Raw genomic sequence first — 19,698 nt, 5'->3', positions numbered from 1 at the left:
GTCAGTAAACAGCCTCTTGTCTGGAAATACATCTGGAATGTGAAAAATAGAGAGTAGCTCCTTACAGGTTTTCCACTGACTGCTCAAAAACAAACCACTTAAATCCAGCTGTGGGGCAGTGCTGAGCTTCTGTTAATGTCCCTCAGTGCAGCATCAGAGCTCACATGCAGCATCACACAAGCTTGTCTGGCTGGCTGGTGCACCATTCACACCCCACCAAAGTGCAGGTGAAGTCAGCGTCTAAGTGTCCGGCAGCTCTCCCCGTTGCTGTGTGAATGATCTCACCATCACACTACTGGCAGCAGCTTTGCTTTATCTCTGCCTGTGATTGTTCAGGTTTCTCTGTTCTGGTCAACAAAGCACAAACTTGAATGCCTAGCTAGTTAAAGCTGTCACAGGAATCTTCTGTGCTCTAGACGTTCTCTGTGCAAAATGAATGTTTAAATATAGAGAACAGCTGTTTTTTCAAGTTGCTGCTTTACCCTACAAATGACAGACTAGCAGAGATTAAACCCGACTGCACTAGACCCTAGAATGTTTTGTCTCTATCTATCCAGTTAAGATTTCACCCTGAAGGGAGAATTTTTTCCACTATAAATTTTGTCAAACCTCAGACTTGTCTTTTGGAAAATTTCAGACTATGAAAATAGCACAGTGCTTCAGACTAAGAGTCTATGTAGCATGATATCCTGACTCTAAGGCATGTATACATTGATACCTGAAGAAAAATAAAAAAGAGTGTAAGGTGATATAAATCTTCCTCTAGGTATTCTCTTGTTCTCTGACTGTGTTTTGGGCGAACAGGATTTCATGAGCTTTGTATAATTTAGATATTTAGACAGTGTTGATATGGTTTCTATTTAGTAACATTTACAAGTTCACTTTGCACGCTTTTCTTCTGAGTTCACAAAACTCTCTGCATCCACGATATCTTCTGGCTAGGAGTTGCACAATTCAGTGTAGCAGTGTGCAATGAATCACAGCCTTTTCTTTGTTCCAAGCCTGTATCGCTTAGTTTCACTTGATCATGCCCAGTACTCATGTAGACAGAGGCATGAGTGAATAATCTAGTCAGCTCTCCACCATGTCTATGCAATTTATGATTTTGTAGGCTTCAATCTCTTTACTCAAATTGAACAATCCTGGGTTATTTAGTTGGAGATTCAAGGGGTACAAGAAGGATGTTTTTTACTGTGGTGTAATATTTTTTTTCCGATTTTTCCTTCATAGTAATTCCTGGAATTTATGCTGCTTTTTTGACTACTGCCTAATACTGTTGATTGTGACAAATTGCTGTTTTCCCACCCCAAGCCATTTCATTACAGAAATAATGTTCAGTTCTTCCCCACAGTACAGATTTATCCTTCTCCAGCAACTTTCTCTGACAACAGCCAATCTAATGGTTAATTTGTTGTTGTTTTCTCCAGTTTCAAAAGTAGCGGAACATTTTTAAAAAAAATTAAGTATTGATTGAGAAAAGAGGAGGTCATCCAAATGTCTTTATCTGTCAACTGGTATCTGTGAAGCAGGGTTTTCCCTTAGTGGGATCAAATGGAGGGCAGCAATTCAATCTGAAGTCTCTGTGGGAACGTTACAGAGTATTTGAACATCTGCTTTGAGAACCTGTTTGAAGAATAACCATGCACAATAGAGGAGGAACATATGTGCTGCATGCTGAAGACCAGTGGTAATACTGCTGGCACAAGCAAAAAGAGGAAAAAGTTCATATAGGTTACATGTAGGTTCTCTATTTAATAATATATGTAATTTTGCATTTTTTAAATAATAGTATAGTAATGAATTTATGGATCGGTAAATGATCGCTGTGGTGTGAAAGTCAATGGGAACTTAAGTGCCCTGAAAATTAGGCAGAAAATATGTTTTCTCTGTTGTTTCTTTGGAACTAATACTCTCCTATTTGCATTTTGTTTCCACAGGAAGATCATTAAGCAAATAGAAAAAAATGGTAAAGATTCCACAATTCTTATGTAATGAAAAGATGGCTATTACCAGATGCTTTCCCAGTATAAATCAGTGTCTATTTTTCAGGCTTGCTGAAAAATAGAATTCTGCTTTATCCCTTGGTTTTGGGTCTCCATCATAGACAGAAGTGTTGCAAATTCTGGTATATTATTTGGGTCTGTCTACATTACTGTTGCATGACTTGGCAGGATGATGTACAAGAAAATGTATTTATGCTTTTAATCCTGTGTACTGCGCTATCAGTTATGCCTATAGATGTGTCAACAAGTGTTGATTTTATGACCTAAGACATGAGAAGGCCCATTTTCCCTATCCTGAGACAGTTTTTGAATTTGTATTTAAGTTTAGTCATTCATGGTTTGTAAATATTAAATTTAGTTTAACACTCTTTTAATATAGCTTCAGAAAATAATATGCTTTGGCTTTATATGGCACTAACACAAATGAACACAACATGTAAATTATATGGTTCTAGATATTAAATATTTACAGAAAATTGTATACATACATTGAAATTCAGTGTCTCCTTTTAGAAAAGTTGAAAAAGATTTTTCATTAACTTTTTTATTCTGTGATGCAGAGATAGTTCTATGGAGCTTAAGGTCTGACTTTGAAGAACTGGTTACATAAATGAAAGATCTAAAAGGATGATAGGATAATATTCTCTCTGAGAAGCTTCTCCAGTTTTAAGATCACCTTGAGCTTATGGTCAATAAATAAAAAAAACATCTTTTATCTAAAAAACTGAGTTACATTTATGTCTATAGTCCTTCTTACTGGACCAGATTTTATTTCCTAGCATGAGTTAGAATCAACATCAATGCAGCACCTCAGGAAAAGATGTACAAAATGACACTTTAGCCATTCTATTCTATACTAGTAGCAAGATATGTTGTTTTTATAGTTTTTATTAATTTCTGTCGTGGTTGTAAAAGAGTGGAGACTGATAGTGTTAAGCTGTGGAATACATTTTTTGCCTAGAGCACATTGAACATTACACATTGTCAAACTAAAGCTTGATAAGCAGTGGTAAATTTCATGACCTGGAAAAATGACATGACCTCAAGTATCTTTTTTCACAGGTTGAATTATCAAATAATGGTCATCTTTTGCCAAATTGTATTTGAAACTATTTACATTTCTTTATACAGAGTTTTTAAGAACTACACCTTTTCCATTGGGTTAAGTAACACTTCCCTGTGCATGCAAATCCTGCTTAATGTAGTTGTAATTGCATGAATAAACTATCCTGCTTTCTCAAGTCATGTGAGCTATTAGTATAAATATCTAAACTCTTAAGGTTTGACTTATGAATTCAAAAGGCACATCTGTAGCACATACAGGATATTGTAAATTTGTCAAATTAGAGAAATTCTAAGTAACATTTAATTGACTTTGGATGAAATATATCTCAGAACACTCAGAAACTTTCTGTTTCTGTCGTAATAATGAAAAGAAACTTAGGTTTATAACATTATTAAATACTTTGTAGTTTGAAATAAAACCTTTAAATGTTAGTCACATTCATAGTCACTTGGTAGGAAAAAAGAAACAAACCAAAATATACTTGTGTTTCCACATCATTTTTATAGCTAGATGGTTACAAGAGCTGAAGATGGCTTCCCCGTAAACATTACTAATACCCAGAGACAGAAGGGTACTATTTAATGTGACATACCAGAACCATATTTAGCTTTGTTATGTTCCACTCCTCTAAATGCTATCCCTGAGTGAATTGCTTTTTCAAAGTAGGAATTTGTGTCAAAAATGCTTGCAAAATCACAGCCTAAAATTTCCTTTTTGAAAAAACAAGACAAAAAAAAAAAAAAGAAAAAAAGAAATAAGCAGTAGGAGCCAAGAAACATCAAAGGATAAAGATTGCAATTACAGCAAAACTGTAGAAAAAACATAGTATGTAAATTTACTGTTTACAAATGTACAGTGCTATGAGGAAACCTCTCTATCTCTAGGGTACTCTGGTTCAGCAGAGTAAAGATTTAGCTCTCCAGCTCTTCACAACTCAGTTTACTTCTGTGACAGAGCAGTTTAACAGACTGATTGCAGTATTTTGCATGCAAGTGGTAAAATGTGTAGGTAAATGCCGATTTACCACATTAGCACTTCAGAGAGAAGAGATTTTTTTGGGGATGGAAAATGGTATGAATCAGATTTTATTTTTAATCTCTCTTGATTTTTCACTAGGATCATTAAGAACCTTCTAGTTCCAGATGTTGAGGTACTGAGTTGATCAGTACCATATCTAGAAGGTGTTGATTGCTTGCTTCAAATTTAGTGAAACTACAGCAGCATGGATTTTTACCTACTCTTCAAAAGCTCATTCATCTCCCTGGATGCCTAAAATGCTTACCCTGCTTCAGATCTGCTCATACTGAACTCTTTAGACTAAACAGGGCTTGGATATGCTAATGAGATATCCATCTGCAAATATGCTATCCAGCAGCAGAGAGTAATGTGTGAGACTGGTTTGTAGCTCTCCAACACTTAGGGCATAAGTAGCCACAACAGTAGAGCCATTAAAGTTGAAAACATGAAAACAGTACTGCTGAAACTCCAGTGATACAACTTAGCTATGCTGTTTTGAATTTTTGTAATATATCCTGAGTTTTCTCTGCTTGGTACTAAACAGTGGCAGTTAGATAGTCACTTGTAGGAGCCCAATAAGGGACAAACCATGAAGAAATAAAATGGCAAAATGAAAATAGCTTTTATTTTGAACATGCTCTCAAATTAAAATGGTTACTTTTCCTAGGACTAGCTGTAAGTACTAAATCTAAAATATAGGCTGTTAGCAAAGTAAAATACAGAAAGAAATTCTTAATGCTTGGATGGACATGTAGAGGAGGACTTTGGGGAAAAAACTTATGCAAGGAGGATGAATGGACTTTTCCCATTCTCTGATGAAGATAAATTAGATAGTAATCAGTTGAGTCGGTTTGTTTAACCTCTGAATAAGGAGTGAAGTGACAAAAGGAAATGTCAAGATGTGTTGTTGTATTGTTTTTTCACTTTTAAATCAGGATTTCTGAGCAATAAATATGGTTATTTACTTCAAAACAATTAGTTATAAGTCATTACAATGTCAGAGCACATCGAAAGACAAATATTAAGTGTAGTGCATGGCTACATCTCAAAGAGCTAATTTGTATAATCTGGCCTTAAGTAGCATAAGGTTTGAGAAGCCAAGTCTACTGTGTAACAGTGCACTTGAGCAGAATGTTTTTGTGACGCCTTGTCCTTAATGACATTTTTATCTGTAGGTACTGAATGCCTTTTAAAAAATCTGGGACTTGCTGCTTGATAAGTCATCACAAAGAAGATGGGGAGATGGAGGGTGTAAAACTGGCTTCCAAAACATGCTGACACCAATTTCTCTCTTATCCTGTTTGTTCCTTTTTGTTTGTTGTTTTGTTGGGCATTTTTTGGGCTATTATTTTTTTCCACAAGTAAGGGGTTGTAGAACCAGTATGTGTACTAATAACTACGGAGAGAAAATCACTAAAGAGGGTCTCATGGGCACTGAGAGAAAGACCTGATAAATGATCTTTACCTCACTGTCTAATATTGTATCTGAAGAATTCCAAGAGCAGTATGAGGGCACAGTCCCCTGCTTTCCTTTACTGTTAGTCTAGCCAATGTATTTATTGACAAATAATGACATTAAATACGTCATTATTTGCACATGTAAAATAAAGCAAACCAAAGCCCTTTATTTCTGGTTGTTTATTGACGTCGCTGGTTGACAGTGAAAGAGGGTGGATGAAATAAAGCATGTCAGTTGCTTGAGGATGACAGAACATGTGCTGATGCAGGATGATTGCATTGCCTTTTACTGCCTAAAAGCCTGTAACCAAGCACTGCAATCATTCTGGGCACTTATCAGTTAGGCTCTGCTGGGCTGGTACTTCACTGGAGAAAACTGATACAAACAATGCTATTCTGAATCTCAACCCCTCAAAAATATGAAACTTACAAAGAGAGACTATTAATAACCCTGGGATATATATTTTGAAATGAATAATTTACACTTCTAGGAGCATATTGGTTACCGTTCCCACCATATGTTTATACATTCTTGATCCACATCCATCTGGCACAAAAATCTGTCAGAATATGATCAAAAGTGATTTGGAGGATCTTAAAAGCCAAGTTCAAATTTGTTCTCTGGCTTGTGTAGACTACAGAAAAAAAACCAAAACAAGCCTTTTTCAAAATTCAATGTAATATTTAAAATTAAATAGACTGCACAACTTAAAAAATTGTCATTAGACAATTAATTAGCTGTATTATGTGAATCACTATTTGAAAAGCAAATAAGAATAAGTTGAACTTGTCTTTGGACATTTCTCAGGGCAAAGCAGCCTTGTCTTTACTTTTAGTTAGTTATATATACTTTTATTTAGTTATATATATAGTTATATATACAAATATAATATTTGATATTGAGCTTTAAATATTTAAGAGAAAGATTGTTCTTCGGAGAGGAATATCAGGATGCAAAATTACAAATGGTCACATTTTTTCCATTTGCCAATTAAATTTAAATTGACTAATCTATATGCAGGCTTGTATTTTAATGTAGATGCACTGTAGCACAAAGTTAGGTCCTTTTCACAGTTGGGGTTCCAAAATCCTTTCTTATGGTCTGTTCATGTTAATCAGAATTTTTTAGCAGACACATACATTTTGTATTTAATTTCTATGTTCTTCACAACAACCTTACGCAGCACTACAGGTAGGAGGAAGGGTGACTGGAAAGCTGCCCAGTGGAAAAGGAGCTGGGGGTGCTGGTTAACAGCCAGCTGAACATGAGCCAGCCTGTGCCCAGGTGTCCAAGAAGGCCAGTGGCATCCTGGATTATCAATAGAGTGGCCAGCAGGACCAGGGCAGTGATTGTCCCCCTGTAATTGGCACTGGTGAGGCTGCACCTCAAATCCTGTGTCCAGTTTTGGGCCCTTCATTCCAAGAAGGACATGGAGGTGCTGGAGTGCAGAGCTTCTCTGGGTGCTGCCCCAGAGAAGGGCAATGGAGCTGGGGAAGGGTCTGGAGCACACGTCCTGTGAGGAGCAGCTGAGGGAGCTGGGGTTATTTAGACTGGAGGAAAGGAGGCTCAGGGGTGACCTTATCACTGTACAGCTGCCTGAAAGGAGGCTGTAGCCAGGTGACAGTCGGTCTCTTCTCCCAGGCAACCAGCAACAGGACAAGAGGACATCATCTAAAGCTGCACCAAGGGGGGGGTTAGTTTGGACATTATTAATAATTTCATCATGGAAAGGGTGATGAGGTATTGGCTGCCCAGGGAGGTGGTGGAGTCATAGTTCCTGGAGGTGCTTAACAAAATATTGGATGTGGCACTCAGTGCCATGGTCTAGTTGTCATTGAAGTGTTCAGCTGTAGGTTGGATTTATGATCTCAGTCTTTTTCAAGCAAGCTGATTCTGTGAATCTTAAAACCAGTGTTAAGATCATAAATCAAACTGGATCAGTGATGACATCTTGTTAGTGGTAAGTTGCAAGTGTCTCCAGCTGTATCCTCCTTGCACTCTGAAATGCTTTGGATGGTACCTGTGAGCACAATCTATGAAGGAAAGATGCATGATGAGTGTATAATTAAAAGTAGCTATGCCACTGATGTACTTATGCAACCCCAAATTCCAGCTGTCTTCTCAATTAAATGCAAATAATTAAAATGCCAACTATTAGCATCCTGTAATTATGACTCTTACCAATTCCATCATTATCTACTCATTTCCCTACATGATAATGCCCACCTGGAGAGAACTTTGTATCTACAGTCTTCTGTAACCAGCAGGGTGTTGGGTTTTTGCTTTATTTGATAAAAGAATAGAAAGTTAATAATAACCTTTCCAACATGGCTTGAATGGTTCAATTCCAGAAACCATTTCACTCTAAAACAATAAGAAAACTTGTATTTGATCCAGTGCTCATTTAGTGAGTTTTGAATAATGTTACATGATTTAAGGATTTCATAGATTATCATTTTAACAAATTCCTATCCATTTTCACAAGCATATATTCAGTAATAAGAGAGGATTTTTATACAGAGTAGGTTGTTTTTTACTGATGTAATGAGTGGTTTAAAATTAAGTACATTGGATGTAGTTTTATACGTATAAAAATTATAGTGCAATCAGTACAAATGTTTTGAATAATCTGAAAAGAACATAGTTATTCCTACCCTCACCTTTAGTTAGAATGTTGATATTAGGGGTTTGATTAATACTGTGTTTGCTTTAATTCTGGAATCTTCAGTTGACATTTTCAACTGAAGTTGCTTTCCTGTCTGATTTCAAGTGTTCAAGTGCTCTGGTAGAGTGGAACTTGTTAGGGTGCTGCTTATTAATCAGGGCCTGCTGGCCAGTGAAATGCCACATTAACAGTGTAGAAAGTTATAGTGTTCATCTGCCTAATGAGCCAGTCAAAATTCCGACCATCAATCCCAGATCCAAGCTCCTGCCTGCGGAATTTGAATGAATCCTGGCCCCACTGACTATTCTAATCTTAAGAGATCCAAACAATATGCATATGCAGGTCCTTGGGCAGTGCCCTTCAGGACAGATCTGCTATTGCAATATCCACCTCATGGGTGTCACATGCAATATGCCAGAATTAAGAGCCTGAAGTTGCTATTCAGCTGGGACAGTTCATATTGGAAGCAGCTGAGTTCCTTGTTATCCCACACCATGTAGGCCATGTAATGACATCCTTGTGCCACCTTCACCTTTTGTCAGGCTGCAGCTGCTCCAAGCTGTGACATTTTGCAGAATATTCTCTTAATTACCAACATCCAGTTTATCATACCATGTGAAATGTGTTAATTAATCCCATTGGTGGACAGTACTGAAATACACCTAGAACTGTCAAAAATGGGGTGGTTTCCAGCTTTTACTGTCATTCTTCTGTAGAGATTGGTATAGCAGAGAAAGAAATATTATTAAAATACAAAGATGCTAAAATCTATAAATAGAAACAGTAAGCTTATACTTCTTTCTTCCTCCTAGTCTTAGTTTCTTTCTCTCCCTCCTTCTCTCTTTTTTCTCTTTTACTGTCATTGCAAGTGCTGACAGATGCTAAAATGTAAAATGCCTTGTTGAATTCTGGGAAAAATAATAAACATATTCATAGTAGCTGGACAATTGACTGTATAAAACCTTAGTGTCATTAAATGTACTCACAAATTAGTATCAAATGATATATGAACACCACAGTTTCCTAAGTACCTCAGAAAGCATTGATCAGCACAGCCCGAGTAGGAACAACTTAATTATTTTATCAACAGTGCTTTATCTGCTTTAATTTGGTCTGTATATATTTCCATGACAACTGAGGGAAAAATAAACTCTTTACCAAAATTCAGTGAAAGCAAGACAAAACAAACTGCTTTGATTCATGCTGTTCTGATAAATGTCAGTTTGGCAATCAGCTGTGAATTTTTTTTCTGTAACAGATAAAACTTTTATTTTTCTCTTAAAGAAACAAAAGTGGGGCATTTATAGAAATTAGGGCTTTTGTTTCTTTATAGAATTTGTTTTGAAATGTTTACATTTATGGATTTCTCTGCTTTTTAATGCTAATGATTGTTGTCTTGGGTATATAATCCTTTCTGCTATATCTGATTTTCTAATCTGTCTTGAAGAGATCTTTAAATATGACTGAGCTAAAAAGATAAGACATAAAAGTAGAATGTTTTGTGCTGTGATGTTATGTTTCCTTGAAGGGATGAATTTTATATTTGCCTGGCATGGCTTATATTTCTCCCAAATAAGTAGATCAACACCCTGTGGAAAGAAATGGAGATACTTCTGACTGGGAGCATCAGATCTCACAACTCACTGTCAGACTTACTAGGGACAATTTTACTGTGTCTTCATACAAGCTAACAGCACATGCAAATCATTGTAGTGTTTCATCTTTAATTCTCTGTGATTGGCATCTATTTAGCAAACTTACCTTTATAAACATCTTGTATAAATACAGCTTCTAACCATATGGAAAAGAAGAAACCCCAAAAATAGAAGCAGTAAGTGAAGCTAGAACCCAGGTCCTGACTCTAGGATTTTAAAAAACATCTATTTTTTAAGGTAGTATTGACATGAACTGTTATTTGTCCTCTGTCACAAAACAGTGATACTGGCTTTTGAGTTAAATTTTGAAGTTACATGATTTGGGCACAAACTAGCCCTGGAAACTAAGGTTTCTGGTCTGTGAAAGCAGTTATGCTACTTAAAAATAGGAATGCCACAAACAAATCAAAACAAAAGTGATGTGGATAGATCCTTTGACAAATTCAAAATCTGATAAATTTGCAGCTGAGAAATATTTTTTCTTTAAAAATGTGGATTACTACTCTCTCAGATGCCCTTATAGTAAAAATCTACTCAATATATATTTTTGGGACAGAATTTTCTTTCTTCACATAAATGTGACTGCAAACATCTGGCTGTGCAAATTAAATATTGACTATTTGCCATCCTTATTATGCTTGGTAGTTCTGACTTCTTGCCTAATTATACTTCTGCTCACTAGTTACCTGATGACATCAAAAAGCACTTTAGATATTAACAAAAGAAAAAAAGCCAGCAACCTCCCCATAATTCAGGAACAAATAATTATAGAATTTTGTACTGTTTTGTACTGTTCCTTGTTTTATGACAACAAAACTGTTAAAAATAGACTGATTTATGATTTAATTTGTCAACAGATACATTTTAAAATAATTTTGCTGAAAACAAGTATATTTGTATGTATAGCTATCTTACTATAAAATCTGAGGTCAGATTATTTTTTGGCTTATTGAACCACATTTGATGATGTGGTGTCTTCCCTCACTAATTTACTGCTATGTGCAAGCATCTTCCTGCCAAACCTACCTTATTAATGCAGACAGGTCCATCTGGGCTAGAATTTGCTTCCAAATGTGAGAATTCATCCAAGAAGTAGTACTTATTGTGAAGAAGATGGAGTGTACTCAGTGCAGGAGGTGAAACAAAAAAGCCCTCAGCTGTTCTTCAGAATTTAGATATTGTTTCCTAAACATAAAACTTGATGAGCATTTTGTTTAAAATATTAAACAAAGGAGATTCATCCAGGGACAAACTTAATTCATTTTAAGTTTAGTAAATAATTATTGTATTATGTTGTTCACTGAGTTTCACAGATTAGTTTGGCTGACTGTGTCTTTGAATATAATTATCAGTAGCCTCTTTTTGCTGTACTTCCAGGTGTCAAAAATAGCTTTTTAAAATTTAGTCTAATCTATGTGAAAATTCAGGAAACAGCTTTGCATTAGCAAAAAGTAACAGCATACCTACATTTGCCATGCATTTGAAAGGCAAAGTGCAGCTTTTGCTTAAAGCTGAAAGATGTTGAGCCTGGTGACCTCCTGCAGCAAGGGGCTTGCCCAGCCAAGGGATTGGAGTCCCAGTCAAGGGATGGATCCTGCACGTGTGGGTGATCTGATTGTCTATGGTGGGGTTCACTCCTGGGTTTCTGCAACAGAAGCAGGGCAGATTGCTCTGCTTGGCAGCATTCTGAGACCAAGACCATTTAGGCATAATGGGTTATTGGTTGTGGGTGAGGAGAATTCACTTTGGCTGCTGACCAGATATTGTAACAAATTGCTGGCTGCAGGCTGGGTTGCAGCCCATGTACCCATATAAAAATTAACTGCTAGACACTAAAGACTCTAAATCCCTATTCACAGTGTCACTTAGGGTAATATGACCACATGCAACAGGAGGCTAATGGATAACCTTAGTCTGGGTTATGCATTATCTGCATAGTTGGGCTGGGCTTTGCTTACTGAGAAGGCTTAAAAATAAAAATAACAGAACGGTGACGGCACATGTATGGCATTCAAAGTATAGTCATCCTTTGTTGTCCTGGAGGTTGTTTAATAGTTCATTTTAATTGAGGAAAAAAACCTCTGTGATTTATTTAGATTATTTCTGGAGATAAATATCTATGCCTGTTTTTAAAATTGGATGTAAATTATATATTGTTTTTTAGGTCAATACCATTTTAGATATTAAAAAATAAAATACATACTGAAAATAAATCTTATTTTGTACATAATTTCACCTTGTAATTTTCTGTGGTCATAGTAAATATATGCAAATCTTGTAACGCACTTTGCTTCTTGTGGCATCATCTGCAGGTGTATTACAGGCCAACATAAAGTTAGGCAAGACCCACCTATTGGTTCCTCTTATTTCCACTGCAACACGTATTCTTACAGCAAACCCCTGCATGTCCTGGGTGCCCTTCAGCTCTGTCCTTTGTGTTCTTGGAATTTAACTGGAGCAGCTTAGTGGTGTTTCAGATGTTATTTTGGCTAAGTGTGTGTTTATGTTTAAAGGATAAAGCAGCCTGTAAAGCAGCACCCTTGCTTTTGTTTCCTTTTGTTTTAAACTGTGGTTAAGGTTTAGGTCATATATAATCATACTCATGATGACTGCCTTGGGAATAAGTTGGGATTTACGGAAGAAAGGAATTGTGCCTTCTACATTATTATGGTGCATTTCTGGGATTTTTATTGCTGACATCAAGACTGATTGAATTCTACTCTTACGTTGTCATGGCAGTGACTCCTGGGCTTTGTGCATCTCGTTAAGGACAGATAAACTGTACCCTTAACCAAAAGCCATAAATTAACATACATTTTATATATATAGAAGTAATAGACTGCTATACGCAGCTGTTTTGCTCTACTCTGCAGGTATTTGGAATCAGGATTTCAACCACAATCGGGCCCATTGGAAGGAATAGAAATAGGAAGGAAGTAGAAACAAATATAAAAAACATCTTATCTTTCATAAGATTTTCCATTAAGAATGAAGAATAGCCCCTGTGTGTATAGCAATAAAATACTTGGGGAATTTTGGTTTATGGTTTGAATTGCCTTCTTCTAAATGACTTCTTTGTGTAAAAGAAATTTGGACTTAGAAAATTATTGTGAGCTGTATGACAGGGAGGAAATTAAGGAAACTGTAGCGAATGAGGCATATGTGTTCTAAAAGGACATAGAATTGGAAAAATTGTGACTACCATTACCTACAGGAGGAGAAAAAAAATTAAATGCCTAACTGGTTCAAAAAGGAAGGAATTCCATAACATTTTAAGACCCAATCCTAATTCTCCTATAATTGTATTTAAAGGCCAGATGATTCTAGCCTATTTTCTTCATGTTTTCCCTGCAAGGTGAGGCAAAGCTGGCAAAATGTCATGCAAGTTATTTTATATGTGGAAAACACTCTTTAGAATTTCCTGCACTGCAGCAACATACAGGCTTCTATTTGGAAAGACAGGGAAAGATCAGCACTGATATTTGGAGAGAGCAGCACTGATATTCTCTACAATTGTTAAAGTTGTTATGATGGCTAAAAATACCACCAGTTGCTATAGCAACTGGAATTTGAAGGCTCAGATATTCCTGCTGCTTCTACTCCCTTTCAAAAAATTATCAAAACAAACCTTTTCTTGCCCATAAGTTAAAATCTTTAGCTGTTCTGTTAGCTGGGTTGCATAATGCTTATTTCCTTCCTGCTCAGTTATGCATTACTTTAGGGGGAAAAAAGCACACTGGAACTTATTTTATAAACTGTAATCATACATAAGTTACTTATAAATGCTAGGGTTGAGGACTAAATAATTTCAACAATCCAGAGAATTTCTTTAGAACCATAATAAGCACTTTTTGCTATTATAAATATACTTTAAAATGTTGAATATTAAATGTGTGATATAAGGTAAGTGCAAATATCCAACATCTATTCTCTTAAGTTCTACATCTGGCTGATTTTTATTGGTTTGGGTTTTTATTTTTTTTTTTATTTTTGTTGTATTATTTTGTTGTCTTTGACATTCTTCATCTTAACAAATTATGATCCCTTGGTTTTTGTCTTCATTATGCTAGCTGTGTCCTGAGATAGCTTTAAAAAAATTTGTCTAATGCTTTACAGTATTTAATTAATATCTTTGGCAATTTCTTTCACTCTGATTTTTCCTTGGGTATGAAATGATATAGTAAACAAAACAGCAACTCTCCAGCCTTGTTTTTTTTGTAATGTGCTCACATCTGTAGTGTCATTTCTAGAAAAACTGTTCTCCTTGAAATGTTTCAATATTTCTTACTGATCAGCTTTTTTCCCTCACTTGCTGTTTCTCACTAGTGGTGTCTGTGTGGAATTTCAATCAACTTCCCCTGATGATTGGTGGGCAGTAAGGCTTTGTAGATTGAAGTTGGCTGCAAAGGCAAAGTCTCAGGCAAGTGGCTAAATGAGAGCATGAAAAGTCCAAGCCAAATAAAACTCTCTCTCTGTGTCTAAAATAAATCAAAAGGTTGTGCAGTCCAGAGTAAGATTTGTATTTTAGGATGTGACTACCTAACAAACATATTGTGAGACCAGATATCTGAGCTTACAGTATCAGGATGGGTTTGAGAATTGTGTCCACAGATTTGATAGCCTCAATAAATTAGAGTATATTTTTTACTGAATTTTTAACAGCTACCAGTTTTCTTTCATCCTGAGTGGATGTAAAACACAAACAAAAATATCCAAATTTCCAACCTTAGACAAAATTCTCTGTAGGATCTTTTTTAATGAAATTTTTCTTTTGTTTCTTTCTATCTGCAAGGTACTAAATGAATATGGTGCCTGTTTAAGGCATTGAGCTCATCCCATACATAAGAAAAATTCAGGCCATTTTCCTATATAAAATTCAGGGGCACTGTCTGCCTGCTGCTTACATCCAGTTTGCTTGGTATAACAGAAAGAAATTTGCCCAAGGGCTCAAGATTGACCTAGTGCTGCCCTTACTGAAATCAGAGGTACTTCTGCTACTGAGAGACAGGATTAGGAGCAAATATGAACAAATAGAGCCCTTTAGAAGGCATTTAAAAAAACTGTTTCTGGCTTTTAATTTGCCTGTCATGAAGAGGAGAAAGCAATGAGAATATAGATTTTTTGACCTTTATTTGCTGCTGAGTATTCATAAAACTTGAAAGAGTGGTGCACATAATATGCTGTGTTTGCAGGACTGGTACCAAAACCAAACCAAACCAAACCAAACCAAACAAAACAAAACAAAAAAAAACCAAAAACAAAACAAAACAAAACAAAAAAAAAACCCAAAGGATTTTAATTAGGTCTTACTGCTACCTTAGAAAATAAATACTTAAAAGAGCTGAATGAATGTGAGGATCTTAAATATTTTATCAATGATTAGAAGTGTATTTGGTTTATACTGATTTATATATCTTGGTAATTCTCTGCAAACATCAATCTTTATCCTGTTGCTCATATACCCTGACTGAGCAATTATATATTGCTTGCTTGCCACTGGAGTCATTAGTGTAGTCTTCACCTTTCTTTTTATAAAAAAATGAACCAGAATACATCAAATCTCCATTTTACTCAGGATGTAAAAGATCCTTCCTCAGGCAAAACTAGCTCTTAATTTTGAAAAGGAATTTCATAAATTGTTTTTCTCTTAGCAATCAAGACTAAAAAATTATGGTTTTAATTCCTTAAAATTGAATAAATGTGTAGTTCATTAACCATGGTTCTAGTTAGATGTAATACTTTTTCATGAGTTTTTAAAGAATTTTATGTTTCATCTGTTAGATATTTTGGATAAATTGATTATATGGTTTAGAATTATATCAAATTATGTTGACTCTGAATCCCTCTACCAGGGTGGATGGAAATTTGAAGTTTGATTATTCAAAGACAGAGGACACTTGCATGTCAGCTTCAGAATACCAGCTAGGTATTTCTAAAGATTTTGCTCCAGTTTTGTAGTGATCTCTTAGGGATGGGCTATTTTAATGACTAAGTCTAAAAAGTTAGTATTCCAACACAAATAAATTGATACAAACTTGAAAAATATATTGGGGATAAATTCCAAAATGATGAGTTTGTGGTGAAATAAAATCTCTTTTCTCCATCTAATTAAAACCAGTGAGTTAAATTTAAAAAGCCTTACCATTCAGATACTATTTATTTTTTCCCTTTTTAGAAATCATCATTGTTATATGTGCAAATTTATTCTGTATTTCAGATACTTTATAGCACATATGAACTTAATTTTGTTTGAGGGTTGAATTTCCGTTATCCAGATAGTAAAAACCAAACAAAATTTTAAATGTTATCTAACTGGAAGGTGAAGTACCTTGCATATTTTGAGGACCACTGTGGTTTCTGTAGTAACAGAAGAGGAGCATATCAGCATACAGAGCTTAATATTCCCTTCTATTTCTGTTTTGTATGTATTTAATAGTGGGACAAAGAATTATTTGTAGCTCCTTAAATATAGATGTCAGACTGATAGTATTTGCACTTCTAATTACTATGAGAATCAGAACTGTATCTGTAAACTGCAGATCAAGATGGCAATCAATATATTGATATGCAAACCACTGTAATCGGAATTTCTTACTGAACCGTGTGATATCTCAGTTTTGATGTAAGAGAAAGGCTTTTACTGTATAGTTTTATCAGTGCCATGCAGTCACTGAGAATGTGTAGGATTACTCTGAGCATGGGTAGACTCATTGTATGCACAGTATTTTAGAATCAATTCCACAAAATTAGAGATAGATGAATTTCACGTGATGAGACATAACCTCTGACCAACCTGGCCAGAGATATACAGAATATACCACAACAATAGACTACACCTTAAAAAGGGAAAACCTTTCAGTGAAATATGAGAAAAATTATTAGAGTTCTTCCTAGAGGACTCATCTAACATAAAGAGAAGAGAAAAAAGGCAGCAGGAAAATTGAAGGGAACTATTCATCACAGTAAGGTAAGATCAGGCAAGAATTATACAGTTCTGATTTCAGCAAGGAAGTTTTCTACTACATATTATTGGAAACTTGCTAAGGGTGAAGATAATAAAGAACTGAAATAAATTGCCTATAAAGTTTGGATTTTCCCTTTTGGAAACCTTCAAGAAGTGATTGCTTGTAGATCTGTCAAATTGATTTCCGTCTTCAGGCACAGTTAAGGGCAAAACAAGTGCTTTTATTCCTAGCTGCTATGATTCCTGGATAATTTTCTTTGATAAATTAACTGTGTGACTTCTAAATAAAGTTAATATATTTCATCAATGACTGCTTCAGTATAAGCCAGGAGATAACAAAGAAGCACTATTAACAAAATGAATAAAAGAGAGTGGTTCAGAAAATAGGATTTATCTCAGAGCTGTTGTTATACTACTACTACCACAAAAAGTGTTAAGATTCTGACAGTGAGTTTTATGAAAGATAAGCTAGTACTACTGAAAGTGTACTTTGAAATGCCCATTTCTGACAATATATACACTGTAATTCAAAATAATAATAGAATAAAAGAGCATTAATACCTTTCAAAATCAAATTCATTAGAGAGCAAGTCTACTATTTTGAGATACTTCCTAGTTTTGTTGCTATTTCATATTGTATGTTTTCAGCAATAAATATATTGAGGTACTTCAGTACAAACAATCCTCTCTCCTTCACAAGTTCTTTATATATAAATAGGTTCAGTGTATGTCACAAATTACTCACAGATTGCATGAGAAGGCAACATCACTTGATTTTAGAATACACTTCAGAATCTGTACCACAGATATTGCAGGTCTTGAGAATGTGCCATTTGAGATGTCATTTCCTAGTTACTGCCTTCTCCCCTGCTTCTGAAACCTATAAAGAAATTTCTTTATGACTATTTTTTCCATGAGAATTTAGAACAGCATATAATCTCCAAATCACACTGTTGCCTCCTCATAAACCCAGCTAAGCTAGGTAATACTGCTTCCCTTACCCACTTTTGTCTTGCTTAATAGTCCACAAACAACTTACGATAACACAGTTGAAGCAATGAATAATAAAACAGCAGATGGAAATAAATGTCACTGCAAGCAGAGTAATATGCACATCTAGGTCATAAACTGTAACTGTCTGCTGCTTTGGGAAGGAGTGTTTCTAGAACACCTTTTTCGTAAACAAAACTAAAAAGGTACTAGTTCTTACTAGCTTTAGATTGTGTGGTTCACCAGAAAACTCCTTCCTCTGTGCTTGTTTTTGTGCCTGGTCTCCAAATGCTCCTCATGACCTTGCTCATGACCAATTCTCTACTGCCTTGATACATCTCAAACATGAGACAGCAGAGCAAATGGAAAAGAGAAGAGAATGAATGAAGTATATACAGCTAGGAAAAGAGTTTTCTCCCAGACACTATACTCTCATTGTTCCAGCATTCCTACAATTCATCATTTTGACTCAGGCAATGTGACACATACACTGAACACGATAGATTCTTTCTTCCATCCCAAAAGTTCATGACTGGTTTGCCTTAGTTATGTGATTTATTCACCATTTTGTTTTGCTAGGTACTGACTTATTATGGTAATGTTTTCTTCTGTTTTGGCCACTTTGTCTAAATTTCTCAATCCTTCTGCATCATGCTTTTTTTGAAGCTGTGGGAAAGTCAAGGCATGTCTAGCAGAAGTAGCTTAAAAGAGCAGTTGGTGCTGCTATTGAAACTGAGGTAAAGAAGGCATTAAGTAGCTTTTCTTTGTCCCTATGTTTCCGCCTGCATCCAGTAAAGGATGGAGATTTTCCTTAGCCCTTCTTTTTGTTGCTAATGTATTTATAGAAACACTTTTATTGTCTTTTATGGCAGTAACCAGATTCAGTCCTAGTTGGAGTTTTCACCTTCTAACTTTCTGCCTGCATAATCTCCTAACATTGAAGGTTACTTGGAGTCCTCCTAAGATGTCTGCCCCTTATTCCAAAGGTCATAAATTGCCTATAGCAGACTCCCACCAGGATTTCTGCCTTGTTGGTCCATAAATACTCAATCCTATTATCACCATCACTAGCTCTAAACAATGAAAGCACTCCCTAGGATAGAGGGCCACACCACTACAGCCTAAAAGGTAGTTTGAAATGGAAAATTAAGTGATAGCTTTAGTCTAAATTCCAAAATATAAGATTCTGATTGTATTATTGAAAGTGGCTAGATTCTGGGTATGAGAGAAAAAAATCTTTCTTATCAATAACCATTAAAACTGACTTAAAAACTATTTAAAATTTAATTTGTTTTCTTACTTGTTAAAAATTAATATACTTTGTCTTGACCACTTTGAATATAACTTTGTATCATTGGCTACTTTTTTAACATAATATTTACTTTTATTTATAAGGATTCAATTAATTATTATTCATTAATAAGTATGCTGAACCACACAGACCCTCTCAATTTCCCAAAGGTTACTTATCTTCACCGAGAAAATGATCAATTATTCTACATTTCTATCTTGTGTCTTTCCCTTAGTTATTTATTCAGGTGAAAAACACAGACCTGGTTTGACACGAATTACTGAAGACTCTTTAATAGTATAAAAGCATTGCTGCTGTGATAGAGTTTATTAGAACTGCTTACTCTGCCTTGTCATTATCCACATAAAGGATAATACAGATTTACCAATTATAAAAATTTCATGCCAAGATCGTATAAGAGGAAAAAAAAGTAATTCCCCATCAATGTCTTCAGTTCAGTGAAGCTTAGTGTGATCTCAATAACGAGAAAAGTGCCAAAGTGACATTAGACAAAAGTACATGGCAGTAGTTATTCACTAAACAAGTCTGACTTATCCCATATCAAAAGATTTAGCAGCAGTTCTCCCT

The 19,698-nt window shown here is 35.4% G+C and overlaps 1 long non-coding RNA gene across 5 annotated transcripts in view; it reads left to right on the top strand.

Moving 5' to 3' along the window:
- LOC110478227 (uncharacterized) overlaps positions 1–19,698 on the top strand; it is a 219,875-nt gene that overhangs the window by 51,886 nt on the left and 148,291 nt on the right. For 2 of the 5 annotated variants that reach the window (XR_014955142.1, XR_014955141.1), the window contains exon 1: positions 12,629–13,768. The exons of the other annotated variants lie outside the window; for them this stretch is intronic. This is a non-coding gene — a long non-coding RNA (uncharacterized LOC110478227). Of the gene's footprint in view, positions 1–12,628; positions 13,769–19,698 lie in introns of those variants that run through there. 5 annotated transcript variants of the gene reach the window in all.

The sequence above is a fragment of the Lonchura striata genome, chromosome 4 (genome assembly GCF_050655825.1).
Source record: "Lonchura striata isolate lonStrDom1 chromosome 4, ASM5065582v1, whole genome shotgun sequence".
Lineage (NCBI taxonomy): Eukaryota > Metazoa > Chordata > Aves > Passeriformes > Estrildidae > Lonchura > Lonchura striata.
Note: the sequence above shows the minus strand (reverse complement) of the source record. Positions and strands in the feature narration are given on the sequence as shown.